Consider the following 15,204-nt stretch of genomic DNA (forward strand, 5'->3'; position numbering starts at 1 on the left):
TTTAAAACCTTCTTCGAACCTTACGTTAAATCAAAACGTCCAAAAGTTTAGGAAGACAAGAAGGATTACTTATCTGCTAAGTATCAGTACACAAGTTTGTCCTTTTACAAGTGGGAGAACTGCTAGAATTTATATGAAGCCAAAAGCAAATACTTCCTCAATTCTTAACACTGCTCAGCAGACTCCTACCATATACTACACCTATCACTTAAAAGATCATGGAAAAAATAGATTTTTGCCTCCCTCAGATGATGCTACTCAAGTTCCACAGTGTCACAAACTGCAAAACAAAACAGATTTCTGAATACAGCTGAAATATGCTTTGGTGTGCAATATTGACATGTTTACAGCACCTTCCAAGCTATGACATTAAGGATGCTTTACAAGCCTTAGCAACTGAAAGATTGTATTCTGAAAAGTTAGGAATTCACATTTTCCCTAAATAGCACTGCCTCTTCATAAAAGAGGAAATAGCTATTTTTCCCTGAACACTCACCTCTCCTATTTTCCCCAAAGGTTATATATACATCAGGATACTTACTGAATAATAATCAACATTCAGGCTTTTCAAGTGTATTTATTCCTCAGACAGAAAGAGCCTTATAATAATGAAAACTTTGAAAATGTGTTGTAATTTTCAATTTAAGAAATTCAGCTTCATCAGCAGTCAAACTTCAATCTGCTTTGAGAGTCATCATCTTAGCTAAACAAATTCCAAATTAATACCCTTCTAATTTTACTGATATCATGTATCAGACTTTCACCAAAGTCATAACAGCAGTGGAAGCCACTGTTGCCTGTAGTCTGCTCAATACCTCTGGGCTTTTATTAGGTACACTTGTTATTTCAGCACTTCACTACAGAATTCCCTGTTGTACAAAGTGCTTTGATCAGCTGGACACAAAATCAGAAAACAAAACAACTTTAGGACTTGCTCTAGATTAGCTTGCTGGAGTGAAGTATTCTAGAAATTACACCTGCAGTTCTAGCAACTTTTACCTATCTCTATTTGAGTTCATGCATATACACCCAGCAGGACAATTCACATGGAATGCACACAGCTTCTTAACTACGCACCCGTTTTCTTAACTATGCTGCTAAGCATGTAACTGTGGCAGCAGCTCCAGAGCATGACAAAATTGCAGAGGAGCTTTAAATTGTAATGGGTCTCTGACAAGAACCACCTCTGCCACTTGGAACTCAATCTCGAAATGGATTTCCGGGAGCTATATCAAGATAAACATAAGAACAACGATGTGATAGCAAAGTTTAAAATTCCCCTCATTAACTTACTTCCACAAAATGTAATTTCAGGGATCTGCATTTCTTCTGATGAAGCAAATAACTTCATTTGCACCTAATGTGAAGAAAGGAACATAGCTCCATGTCCTGTTTTAGGAAAAGGTAGTGAATAGGACAGCACTGCAGCAGAAACTCAGAATCCTGTAGCCAGCTCTCAGAAGGAGAAATACCGTTCTGTTCACTTTTTAAATGATCTTGATCATTAAAGTTCATGTTGAGCCATCTGATGAGATAAGAACAAACAGAAAAAGTTAATAAATGTATTTATGGCTAACAATATTCTTCAGCTCTTTTTGTCAGGGCACGCTTATTAGAAAGGCCTGAACACACCCCAGGAAGATTACTCAGAGGTACTCAAGTAAAGAAAAAAGTAGAGTAATAGAAATATCAAAATGTTTCTATGTTATTTAAGTGAAATTGAGGAATTCCCATCACTTCATCCATTTAAAATGGGAAAATACGTATCCGTCTGTACAGAACGTGAATAACTCAGAGTAATGCAACCTTTGCCTGTGAACCCCATCGTTCACCTCATACACTAAGTTTAAGTAATCTATAATCTCCTCTGATCAAAAACCTGAACACTTCAGGAACATAATACAGCAGTGGTTGTGTTGTATTTCCAAAGCATTAAGATTTTCAATATTCAACCAAACAATAGTTGCTTTACTCCTACAACTAAGGACAAAGAATCTAAATGTCACTAACAGCAGCATGTATGCACAGACATCAGAGAAAGCAAAGGATAAAGACCCACTTAGGGGTATTCTTTCAATTTTTACGTCTGTTCTATATGTAAATAAATATTTGCATAAATCTAGAACAAAAACGGTTACTTTCTTCAAGACTCATATTTAGAGAAATTAGTCTCTTTAACAGAAGATAAGCCTCCATTAAAACCTGTCAATTCTCCATGCACTACGAAACCACAGAAGGTAAAAATTGCGTTTAGATGCACAGTCTTAACATCACCAATCAGCCAGGTCCTGTTACCATCATCTTAAAAACCCACCTAATGACAATAGGTACTTTTTCCTCATCTTCCTAACAGTGAAATCAGAACGTGATCTAAAAAATGAAGCTAATATAAAAAAAATCACTTTGGTTGCAAGATCGCACATATGTACAGAGATATGTAATACATATACTGTAACAAAACATTCAACCTTACTTGAAAATGTATCCATACAGGAAAAAAAGTTTACTAAATCTTCAAAGCAAAAGAGCTATTTTACTCAGCTCCCAAAACAGTAGGGCTCTACAGAAGCAGCAAAGTGGTAGATTTGATATAGACTTATATAGGTAGAGATTGAAGAAAGAATATTAAAGATACAATAATGTTTTCAGAACTATCTTTACATGTCTTTTTTAAAGATCTATTCAAAACTGCACAAAGTAACTTGCCATACCATCACAAATTTCATAGGTTTTCCTCTAAAAATTCTACATCCATCAAACACGTGAAGATGCCAAAAGAATGCACTTCCACTACAAATGGTCTATAAATCCATTACAGGTAGGCAGACATGAACAGGGATTGGGTTCGCTATCTCATTTGGTAACAGAACTGAGGAATATCAAATCCAACCAGCAGACGTTAGGCTCACAGGTACCATAGATGGTTCTTCACAAAACATGCAGTTAGCCAGCGGAACTGATTGTCAGAGGATGGTGTCGATGCTAAAACACTATGTGAATTCACAAGGTAGCTAGAAGAGCTCACAGAAAACTACAAAGGTTATTAAAACTAAAACACTACCCTTTGTTCAGGGAGACTCTGACTCCCAAACGATCACCAGCAGGGAAAGTACATTACAGAAGCATGACTCCATGCTTGCGCTATGTTTCACTGTGTGCATCTACTTCTGGCCCATCTTTATTGATTTCCCCTCACACCGACACTTCACAGCCCCCCCCACCAATAAGGGCTGGGAGAACTCCTGGAAAAGAGGAACATGGAGAAAGCTGGCCACAGAGAGAGAGAAGTCAACTGAAATGGGCACTCCCCTGTCACTCCACCCTCCCTAAAGCTGTCCAATTTATTACACACATGTCAATCTCCACTGCTTTCACAAATAAAGATTATCACATGTGGCTTCAGTTTCATTTCCTCCCATGAGTGGGAAAACATGGATAATGGAAACCAGAGCCAGTTTTCTGTACTTTTTAAAGACATTATTCACGGCAGCATCTAGAAGAGTCCTAGAAAGTGGCATATGTTCCAGTCTTTTGTAACGAATTGGTCTTCCAACTTGTGATCTGACAGTAGCTGTTTTATACCTATCTGACATCTTCTCGTAACTTTTTTTACAAGTGTTTGAAAGTGATCTGTGACTATGGTTTGCTCCAGATACTTCTCTAGCTTCAGAAAAATTGAAAGAGATTCTAAGTAGATCTAGTGTAATGGCAAGCCTACTCTCCTGCACCTGCTGGCCTTCAGCACCTACTTAACCAAGGCATTTCTTGCCAGGATGGCTGCCTCTTGTGATAACCTTCCATAAAATATAAAATTGGGAAGTGGATGCAAGATGCACCCCTGCTGATGCAAAATGAAGATACAGTTACTGTGCTTACTTCAAGTGCACATAATAGTGTTGGACAATTTACGGTCCCCACTTTTCAGCGTTGTGACATCTGCATTATGCAGGCAGGAGTCTTAATTTTTCCACTCTGCAGCATACTTCAGAAATTCGTATTACAAACTAAAGCACTGCAGAAGGACACAACAAATAAAGCCACTTTGTCATCATCAGGTATGATCAGACACAGAAATAATCCGAACCAGTAGCCCATTTAATCCTTCCCATAAAGCTGAGGAAAAACGGACCTTGGGAACAGAATCAACATTCTGAAAAACTAATGGAACGGAACAAGCTGCATGCCAAAGTTTAGGAACTTGACCCTTTCATCTATCACCTACTTATATGGCAGCTTCGACACAATCATTTACACTATTTGCAGGAAGAGGTAATACGGTTACTGACTTAAACAGGTTCACACCACTTTAGATTGTAAAACTTCATAGAAAAACGTTGATGCCTACACAGAGGAGTAGGAGAATAACAGTCCCTTGCTACAGCTGGCTTCAGCTACGAAGCGACATTTACAAGGAGGCCTGAGCTGCCATCGCCGGCCTCCCGCACCTGACCTGCCCGCTGCACCCCGCACTCGCTGCCGGCAGCAAACCCCGAGTGCCCCAGCGGGAGGCGGCCGGTGCCGGGGGAGGCGCCGGCACCTCTCTCTCATCCCGGTCGGTGAGGAACCGCAGATGACCCTGTGGCTCCGGCAGCCGGGCTGACACCTTCGGGCGCACGGCAACCCCCGGCAGGCCGGAGCCCCGAAGGAGAAGCACTGACAAGTCGTTTCGCTTCACGGGACCAGACCAGAGCCCACCCCGGGAGCCCTGAGGTGCCGCGGCAGCCCGCCGCCCCGGGCCTAGAACCGAAATGGGAAGGTAGGCGGCAACCGAGACGCAAGGCCCCGCGGCAGCACTGTCCTGTCCCTCACCCTCCCTCACGCCGGCAGACGCCAGCAGACGCCAGCAGGCCCCAGGCAAGCCACGGGCAGGCCGCGTCACCGCGGGGAGGGGCTCGAGCTACCTGGCTCACCGGAGCAGAGCGGCGGCGGCACCGACGCGCAGCCACGGCAGCAACGGCAGCCGCCTCCCGCCAAGCATTGTGGGTACTGTCCACGTCTGCCCCGCGCCCCCCCTCCCGGCGACGGGGGGGGGAGCGCCTCTCACGTGACGCGGATGCGGACGCGCCATTGCTCCGCGGGCGGGGCGGGGCGGCGCCATGGCGACACGGCGGGGCAGGGCCTGCTCTGAGGTGGCTCCGCGCGCTGGTGCCGCTCCCGCGGGGGCTGTTGGGCATAGCCGGTGTGGTCCTCGCGGCTGCGGGGCGGCCGCGGTGCTGCGCCTGAGGGGCTCCTTCGTCAGGTGCGGATGCCCTGGGGCGAAGGGGGCGCCCGCCCCCCCGCCGCGACGGTCCCGGCCCTCTGTCGCGGCGTTGGCATCGCTTCATGCAGGCCTTCTCCTGCCGCTCAGAACCGGGCTGGCCGGTTAACCTTCACCGCCTCATTAAACTTTGTCCCTGCAGCCTGAAACGCTGGCTGGCGTGCTGGGCTGCCGGGGTGGGGCTTGTGGCCGTTGGTCAAACAAGTTGAAATGTCCGACGCTGCTCACGTTGCTGAAAGCCCCCAGTGTGTCGGGGCAGGGAGGCAGCCTCACTATTGCTGGTTCTCTGCTTCACACTTTTGGCTAATTCTTAATTAGCCTCATTTTCAAAAGAAATTAGGTTTTGTAATTGTGCTTTTTGGGTTCTCCTGTGTAATAACTTTTAACTGTAGTTGGTCCATTTCCACCAGGTTTAATGAATGCATATAGAATTTGGCATATGATTGATGCTGTATAAATAACAATATACATGTTTTCTGATGGGGCCACAGACGTGACTGACGACTGGGAGGATGTATGATGGCGATGTAGTTGTCACCAGAAAAAGTGTGCAAAGACGACACCATCTGCCAGACTAATTTCACTCATTTTCAGACAAATCAACTGGGCATGTTTCAGCAATAAATAACAATACAAAAATGAAAGTTTGCAAATCTCATTACAGATACCAAAGTGAGGTTCCTATTTTAAAATTACTTTCTTTACTGATACAAGAATAATTTTCTCCCTGTATTGCTCTTAAACTTTGCTGGTTTTGTACTGTATCATGCAGTTTTAGTCTGCTTGCTCAAATCTCAAATGAAAACAGGTTATTTCCTTGCTAATGCTTTTTAATTTCTCCTCCCATCTGTTACTACTTCACTATCCAAGTGCTTGCAGCACTGCAAAGAGTGTTGCAGTGGAGGTAATATACATTGCACTCTGGGGCTCTGCTGAGCTTCACTCAGGAGCAAGGTAATCGGGAGGACGGCACTGAAGTACATTAACACTCTCCAAACTCCAGTCTGCCTGCTCTAAGATACATAAACTATTTTAAGTGGGCACCTATGGCAGCCCCAGATAACAGTGGGGTATCACCTCACTCCCTACTCCCGAGACACTGTCTGCAAATGCCAGTGTTCCAGGTGTGGTAAAATGATCACTTGGATTGTATCACCAGGTGGAAGTTGCTATTGCTGGAGATTAATTTCATCCTTTCAGCCTCCAGGCTTTCTCCTCCGTGCTTCAAACAAAGCTCAGCCAAGTTGAGGAATCACAGAATCATTAAGGTTGGAAAGGACCTTCGAGATCATCAAGTCCAACCATTAATCCAGCGCCACCATGTCCCCTAAACCATGTCCCAAAGCACCACATCCACATGTTTTTTGAACACTTCCAGAGATGGTGATTCCACCACCTCCCTGGGCAGCTTGTTCTAATGCTTGACCACTCTCCATAAAGAAATTTTTCCTGATATCCAATCTAAACCTCCCCTGGCACAACTTGAGGCCATTTCCTCTCGTCCTATCGCTAGTTACTTGGGAGAAGAGACCAACACCCACATCGCCACAACCCCTTTTCAGGTAGTTGTAGAGAGCAATAAGGTCTCCCCTCAGACTCCTCTTCTCCAGACTAAACAACCCCAGTTCCCTCAGCCGCTCCTCATAAGACTTGTGCTCCAGCCCCCTCACCAGCTTCATTGCCCTTCTCTGGACACGCTCCAGCACCTCAACATCCTTCTTGTAGTGAGGGGCCCAAAGCTGAACACAGTATTCGAGGTGTGGCCTCACCAGTGGCAAGTACAGGCTTGGGGAAGAGTGGCTGGAGAGCTGCCCGGGGGAAAGGGACCTCGGGGTGCTGGTTGACAGCCGGCTGAATATGAGCCGGCAGTGTGCCCAGGTGGCCAAGGCGGCCAACAGCATCCTGGCCTGTATCAGAAATAGTGTGGTCAGCAGGAGTAGGGAAGTGATCGTGCCCCTGTACTCGGCACTGGTGAGGCCGCAACTTGAATACTGTGTTCAGTTTTGGGCCTCTCACTACAAGAAGGATGTTGAGGTGCTGGAGCGTGTCCAGAGAAGGGCAATGAAGCTGGTGAGGGGGCTGGAGCACAAGTCTTATGAGGAGCGGCTGAGGGAACTGGGGTTGTTTAGTCTGGAGAAGAGGAGGCTGAGGGGAAACCTTATCGCTCTCTACAACTACCTGAAAGGGGGTTGTGGCAACAAGGGTGTTGGCCTCTTCTCCCAAGTAACTAGCGATAGGATGAGAGGAAATGGCCTCAAGTTGCGCCAGGGGAGGTTTAGATTGGGTATTAGGAAAAATTTCTTCACTGAGAGGGTGGTCAGGCATTGGAACAGGCTACCCAGGGAGGTGGTGGAGTCGCCATCTCTAGAAGTGTTTAAAGAACGTGTGGATGTGGCACTTCAGGACATAGTTTAGGGGACATGGTGGCGCTGGATTAATGGTTGGACTTGATGATCTTGAAGGTCCTTTCCAACCTAGTGATGCTGTGATTCTGTGATTCTTGGCCACCTGGGCACACTGCTGGCTCATATTCAGCCGGCTGTCAACCAGCACCCCCAAGTCCCTTTCCCCCGGGCAGCTCTCCAGCCACTCCTCCCCAAGCCTGTAGCATTGCATGGGGTTGTTGTGACCCAAGTGCAGGACCCGGCACTTTTCCTTATTAAACCTCATACAGTTGACCTCAGCCCATCGACCCAGCCTGTCCAGATCCCTCTGCAGAGCCCTCCTACCCTCCAGCAGATCGACACTCCCACCCAACTTGGTGTCATCTGCAAACTTACTGAGGGAGCACTCGATCCCCTCATCCAGGTCATCAATAAAGATATTGAACAAGACCGGCCCCAGAACCGAGCCCTGGGGAACACCGCTTGTGACCGGCTTCCAGCCGGATTTAACGCCATTCATCACAACTCTCTGAGCTTGGCCATCCAGCCAGTTCTTTACAGAGCCAAGAGTAAACTTGTCTAAGCCACGAGCCGCCAGTTTCTCCAGGAGAATGCTGTGGGAGTCGCTGTCAAAGGCTTTACTAAAGTCCAGGTAGACAATGTCCACAGCCTTTCCCTCATCCACTAGGTGGGTCACCTGGTCATAGAAGGAAGTCAGGTTGGTCAAGCAGGACCTGCCTTTCATGAACCCGTGCTGGCTGGGCCTGATCCCTTAATTGTCCTACACATGCCCTGTGAGCACCCTCAAGATGGACCTCTTCATGATCTTCCCCAGCACAGAGGTCAGGCTGACAGGCCTGTAGTTCCCAGGATCCTCCTTCCGGCCTTTCTTGTAGATGGGCGTCACATTGGCAAGCCTCCAGTCGTCTGGGACCTCCCCTGTTAACCAGGACTGCTGATAAATGATGGAGAGTGGCTTGGCAAGCTCCTCTGCCAGCTCTCTCAGTACTCTTGGGTGGATCCCATCAGGCCCCATAGACTTGTGGGTATCCAGGTGGCTTAGCAGGTCCTTAACTGTTTCCTGCTGGATTATGAGGAGTTTATTGTGTTCTTCATACCTGTCTTCCAGCTCAGTACCCTGTGGATACCTGGTCTGGCTATTAAAGACTGAGACAAAGAAGGTATTAAGTACCTCCATGTACTAAGTACCTCCAAATCAAGCCCTCCACGTCAAACAAGGTGGCAGCAAAGGGTACAAGGTTAACTATGGTCATGGAGTTGAGTAACAGAGGTGGAGGGAAGACTGGCAAAAAGCAAGAATTGTCTTCAGAGGGGACTTGAAATGAGACGGGGAAGCAGTGAGGCGGGGGTCAGGAGATGTGGGAGAGGAAGGCAGGCACAGGTGAGCAGAGGGGCCACTGCAGGAGAGGTCACCTGCAGGGGCTTGGGGAGGTAGTTTTGCTCTCAATGTAAAAGCAGCAGGGAAAAGTGATATCCTAGAGACCACAGGAGACCCTTTTCTGAGCACCCTTCTCACAGCGAAAGCTGGTTGCTGAGAGGGGCGCAAAAGATGCACACTGCCAAACATGTGCACCATCAGCAAGTCTTGCTTAAGCCTTGTGAGGGACAGAGGGTCTGCGTGTTTGAATAGGCAACTTTGCATCTCCAAGTTAGTATCTCTGCCTGTTGGGAAGAAACTCTGTTCCCTGTCAGGCTTTTGTAGAGCTGAGCATGGGAATATCTGAATCCTGACTGACTACGCACAACTGTAGCATACGTTTGGAAGATGATACATGAATCTAAATAATTTCCAGAGAGTCTTTATACTGTATAAACAGAGTGCACAATATTACAAGCTGCTACACAATTTAACAGCTTATGATAGCATCTACTATAATGCTGAGAAGTAGTGATTACTTAATTAGGGGCTGCCTAAAGGTTTGTGATAAGTGCATACGTGTGTAATTTTAATTTTTCTAGTTCTTCTGAACTATTTATCTTGCAACCCTAAAATTCTCCAGACCTTTTGTAAATGTTTCGAAGGAAAAAAGATAAGCGTTTTGCACTTACATAAGCAAGACTTCAAAAATTATATACATATCTATTAGTTAAGATTTACACATTCCTAGGGGACAAAAATGTAGTATTCTTTATTTTCAGGTGAACCTGGCCCCAAGAGGTTAAGTAACTTGTACAAGGTCACTGAGGGAGGTAGTGGCAGACTCAGAAGTGGGGTTACAGCTCCAGCACTCCCAGCTCTCACAGTGAACTGAAATCGTACCTGTTATTCAAGAAGTTGCATGGCTAACAAGCCACTTACTTACACTTAAAATAGCTTTTTTTCTTGTCCCATTGACACGAAAGCAGTAAAACACTTAGAGGTGCACCATGCAGTGAATAAATTAGTGAAAGCTGCAGCAAGAGATAAAACTGAGCTTCATAAGAAGTAAATCGAGTCAGTGCAAAGGGAAACCAAAGTGGAGAAATGTAGGTGTCCCAAAGGGAGAAGAAGAAGTGAAGAGATGAAAAGGAGTACGAGGCAGGGTATAGACAGCATCAGAGGTTGAAGGGGGAGGTGGACGGGAAGGGTTAGTGCCAAAGAAGTCCCTGTGGTGCTAAACCCTGCAGAGATGACAGTGAGGTGCATCTTCATGAGAACAGCAAAATAACGAAGCCATGTGCTTGCTTAACATGTCACCAGCCAGCTGAAGACAAAACCCAACAGCGAACACTCAGAGATAAGTTAGGATGGGATTTATCTCACCGAAGTTTAATGATGGAAATTGCCCACTGTGGGGAAGCTCTTTGTTGCTATTTCTCCTCAGTCACTGCAGGGGGGGCAGACATGTCCAGCCGTGTTTATATGCTTCAGTTTTAGATGACTAAAGGTAGGGAAGACCAACCCTTAGGCTCTTTCTACTGTATTTAAACAAGACTTTAAAATCATGTTTCCCCGAGGGAAAATATCCAGCCTGAGGAGCTGGCAGTAGTTGTGCTCGTTGGTGACAGAGTCACAGGAGAAGCATAGAGGCAAAGGTCTAAAAAGATCCTCAGAAGGTCATTCAGAAAGTTCAACTTCAGTTTTCTTTGCAGCACATTGAACTGTGGAACATATCAGACAGCTGATCCACTTTGTAACCGATTTTTATGGGAAAATAAAAGCCTTCTGTGATTTAGACTAATTAATCCCAAAGCCTTTCATCTTTTTTTTTTTTTTAAAAAAACCTTCTCTTTACTAAACATCTTTGTAATTCTATTGCTCCTTTCTCTGGACCTGTTTTTCCTTACACCTTTCTTAAAGTTTGGCGCTTGAAGCCAGAAGTACTATTCAAGCTGGAGCTTTAGCTGGAAGCCAGACTAATAATCCATTAGTGTGCTTCCTGTTTCTTGGATGGTAATGCCAGTTCCCATGAAAAAACAGGTATGTTGGATCGGTGAATTCGTGTTGAGTGCAGCCCAGCTTCATCACGAGTGCTTAAAACTCCAAATCAGGCTCCTGAAATCACGGCACTGGCTAAGAACCCAAGACTTTCTAACAGTTCCACAGTCTAAAAAAACTGCATCTGATTTTAGAGGTTTTTGAGAAACCTGTGCCCATAATCACAAGAGCTAAGATTATATTCATTGGAATGAACTGTTCTTGCTAACACAGCATCAGCAGAAGTGTAAGCAAGGTCATAAAACTCATAATCAGAATATCCAGTTTATTTCCTCGCTTCTCTTTTAAAAGGCTTCTCTGCTGATTCAGTCATAAGGGCCTGTGCTGGGCAGAAGAGTTTCTTTCATGGAAGAATAGTGTTTCATTCTCAAGGGCTTTACAGTCTGTAGCCACCTCATAATGTCACATAAAGTATCTCACTGGTAATAAATGCAGATGTTAGAACAAAATACGGCGTTATCCCAATGGCTCTTTTTGCAGCAGGGCCCAGCATGATCTCCTGCATAAAGAACATTGTATTTCTGAAAACCAATCTTCACGCTGCATCTCAGTTAGTTTGAAAAGCAACATGTTGTTAATGCATTTTTATTTACAGGGCCATCAGCATTGTGGGCTTATGGAAATAACACAAGTAAGCTTTTCTGATGATCGTGTCCCAAGCCATTCCAACAGTAACAGTCTCTCTTTGGGGCTTTTCCGCTTACTGTATTCCCTCTCTGGTAGAAGCAGCTGATCTGGAAAGCCACATGAATATACTCCTACTACACATAATCCCTTTAGTTCCCTACATGACTGTAATTGAACACATTGTCAGACTGTTTGTATTCAAATATTTTCATAGAAGGGAAAGTCATTCCAAGCTGATCACTTCATGAGGCCAAAAATTTCATTAGGAGACATTTAAACAATTACAATAAATAAGAAAATCGTTATTTGCTAGTACAGTTGTGCCATAAACACTGTAATTTACCTTTAAGGAACTCTTGGTCCCTAAAGAAATTTGTCTTTGTTTATGGTAATAGCCACAACAAATTTACTTGAGTAAGAAAAAAACCCAAACCACACATACGGCTTTGTAATCCACAGTTAGGATGTTCTATTTGAAATTTAATTCAAAAGGATAGAAAGGTTTCTTAGGACTGAAGGGATTATTAGTCTCTGTAATATCTAATAAGATTATAAGATGAAGGTGGTAGCTCACTCATAGAATATATATAGCTCACTCATTCACTATAATAGAAACCTACTGAGACATACGACCGGCAGGACTTTCTGGGTTTACTGCAGGCAACTGGATCACATAATCTGTTTAATAAATTTTGTGCGCTTCACGTTAAAACTAGGTATGGTTTTGTCCCTATAATTTTTACACCCTCGCTATGCAGATGGATAAAGAACACCTAACTGATAGTCTAAATTATTCATGGCCAATTTATACCCAACTTGCTCATGTGCCAAGATTACCTACCTTTAATATTTCCCCCTTTTTGCAAAAATCTTACAATTTTACAAAATTTACAAAGAGTAATCAAACCTCATCTCGGTATTCAGCTGCCAGGCTAAACAAACCATGTATGCACGCCAACCTTTCATGAAAGGTTCTCCAGTCTCCTCCTCACCTCAGCAGGCCTCTTCTGTACCTGTTTCATTAAGAATCCAGCTTTCTTTAAGGTGATCGATTAGAATAATGCGTTTTATTCCAAACCAAATCTTATTGGGGTCTTATACAAAGACCTTGCTCTTATGGGAATGTCTCTCCCATTGCATTTTAGAGTTTCAGTTGCCTTTTCCAATACCACACCGTGCTGGGGCAGACAGTTAAAAGAATATTTCTGTGTCGTTGCTAGTTTTCTGCAGAATTTTTTCTGCTGCTAGCTCTCTTACTACTGCTGTGGCCTCACTCTTCAAGGACATTCACTTCTTGCTGTGGGATATTCTGAACTTTCTCGACACCAATGATACCTCTTAACTTTGTGACTTCAATACATTTAATGATCAGATACCTCTGTTTTCCAAATGGGTCATTAATGAAAATAATCATAATCAGTCCTAAGACTTTTTAGGAGCTCTGAGCCCTTTCAACACAGCTCAGCTTCTCCTAACTCCGTGTATGCCTTGCATTTCCTCTGTAAGTCTCAGATTTCTCCAGGTAGGAGATAGAATTTTATACACGGCTCGTCATCAGCTATTTTATTGAAGTCCAGACAGTCAGATTTACCTTCTTTACCTAGCTAATTAATTACTATATCAAAGAAAGCTATTGAATTAGTCTGGTATTATCTAGCCTTAGTAAATGCCAATTTTATTTTATTCTGTTTTCCAGTGACTGTCACGACTTCTGTAATTCTCTCCTCCCACATTCTTTCCTATAGCCTGACATAAAATGTTGATGTATGCAAAGCAAAATATATTGTGCCTGTTGAATGAAATCTGTGTTTTATTTGTCTTTGGTATAGATTAGTTATTTACATCAATATGTATTTTTGACTAGCAGGAAGGGTTGAGCAGCAGTTGTAAACATACTGGATGCTTCACTATATTCACTAGCAGAAATGTATATGCATCCTTTTTTATTCTAAATATTGCTAGTGCCACTTTTTAAAAGGACTAGAATACAAATTCAGCAGGCTGCTCTGAGACATGGCCCCACATGGAACAGGGTCTTTTCCCAAACAGGTCTGTAGTGCGACCCAAGCATGATACATGTTGCAGAAAATCAGTAACTTGACTTGTAAGGTGATCACAGGCATTGGGCACGGAAGAAATACATGTTTTGAAGAAACCAAGAAGAGTTGGGGAGGATTTGTCTGAGAGGTACTGGATGACTGTTCCAGATAGAGATAAATTACACATAGTACTGTGGTCTTTGTGCTTAATTTTTAATTATGTTGTGGGCAGTACACAAAGTGAAAGAAGAGCTGGTAAGAAACTAATTCCAGATTTGAGCTTCAAAGTCCACCGCTGACCCACAGACATTGCGTGTCCTTGGGCAAATGCTTTCTCCTTTTTTTGCCTCTCACTGCCTCGTCTGTAAAGCAGAGATAACATTACTTTTTTTTCCCAACCTGACTACTTACATAATAAAAGCCTTTCTATGCATGACAGTCTCTTCTATATTTGTACAGCATCTAGCATAATGAGGACGTGGATCTTGGGACTATAATACAAACAATACACAACAATTAAGATTATACATCCATCCAAAATATACCTAATGCCCCTAATACCGCGGTACCTCGCCAGAGAGACATGACTTTACTACACGGTGAACTCTGCTTCTGTGCCTTCTGCAGCCCCTCCTTTTGTTCTGCTCTCTCACCTACGGCAGACTTTTGGCAGAGGTGGGTTTTAGGAAAGTCAGGAGTCCTGCGGCTGTCCTCCTACGGTCTCCTGCAGGTGGAAGGAGTGAGGGACCCCAAAGTCTTAAGGGACCTGCAAGGAGCTGGGCAGCATCACGCAGAGGCTCTGTGTTTCTGCAGCAGCTCTCCCGCGGCCCCATTCTCCCCCCATGTTAGCAGGGGAGGTCTGCCTTGAAGGCAGCTTGTTCCTCTTTGAAAAGGGGAAAAAAAAAAAGGCCTCAGCCCACAGCGTCTTGTCCGTAGTCACTGGGGAGGACTGTGTACCCGCTGCAGGCCAGCCCATGCTCAGAGCTGTCCTTGCCCTCTCGGTGAGCAAATCCTACACTCTTGGAGAGGTCTCAGTACGTTCTGGGGATGCAATAGGAAACGTTGGACCTGATCACCCTGTTCCACGCTCATGGGGTGGGGGACAGTAATGTGTCCCCTCAGCAGCAACCTGGAGGCTACAGCGTAGGAGCTTCGTTATTATGCTGCACGTTTTCCCAGGAAATGTTATCGGGAGAGTTTATGCTCAGCTTGGAAAAAGACAGGTCCCCACACCAGAATTTTTGGGAAGTAGGAAGCTCCTTCCCCATAACCTGTACGGCCAGAAGATAATGCCAAAACACCGCTCTCGTTGGAGACCACGCTGGGTCTGCGCTGCAGTTTCTCTGCACGCTGAGAGAAAGTAAAACGGAGGCTGCTCGGCCGGCCCGAGCTGGTGAGTCCAGGCCTTGAGGCTGGGTTTGCTACAGCTACTTGGCAAGGACAAGTAAAAGCATGCAT

Source organism: Phaethon aethereus (genome assembly GCF_964289735.1).
Source record: "Phaethon aethereus genome assembly, chromosome: 6".
Lineage (NCBI taxonomy): Eukaryota > Metazoa > Chordata > Aves > Phaethontiformes > Phaethontidae > Phaethon > Phaethon aethereus.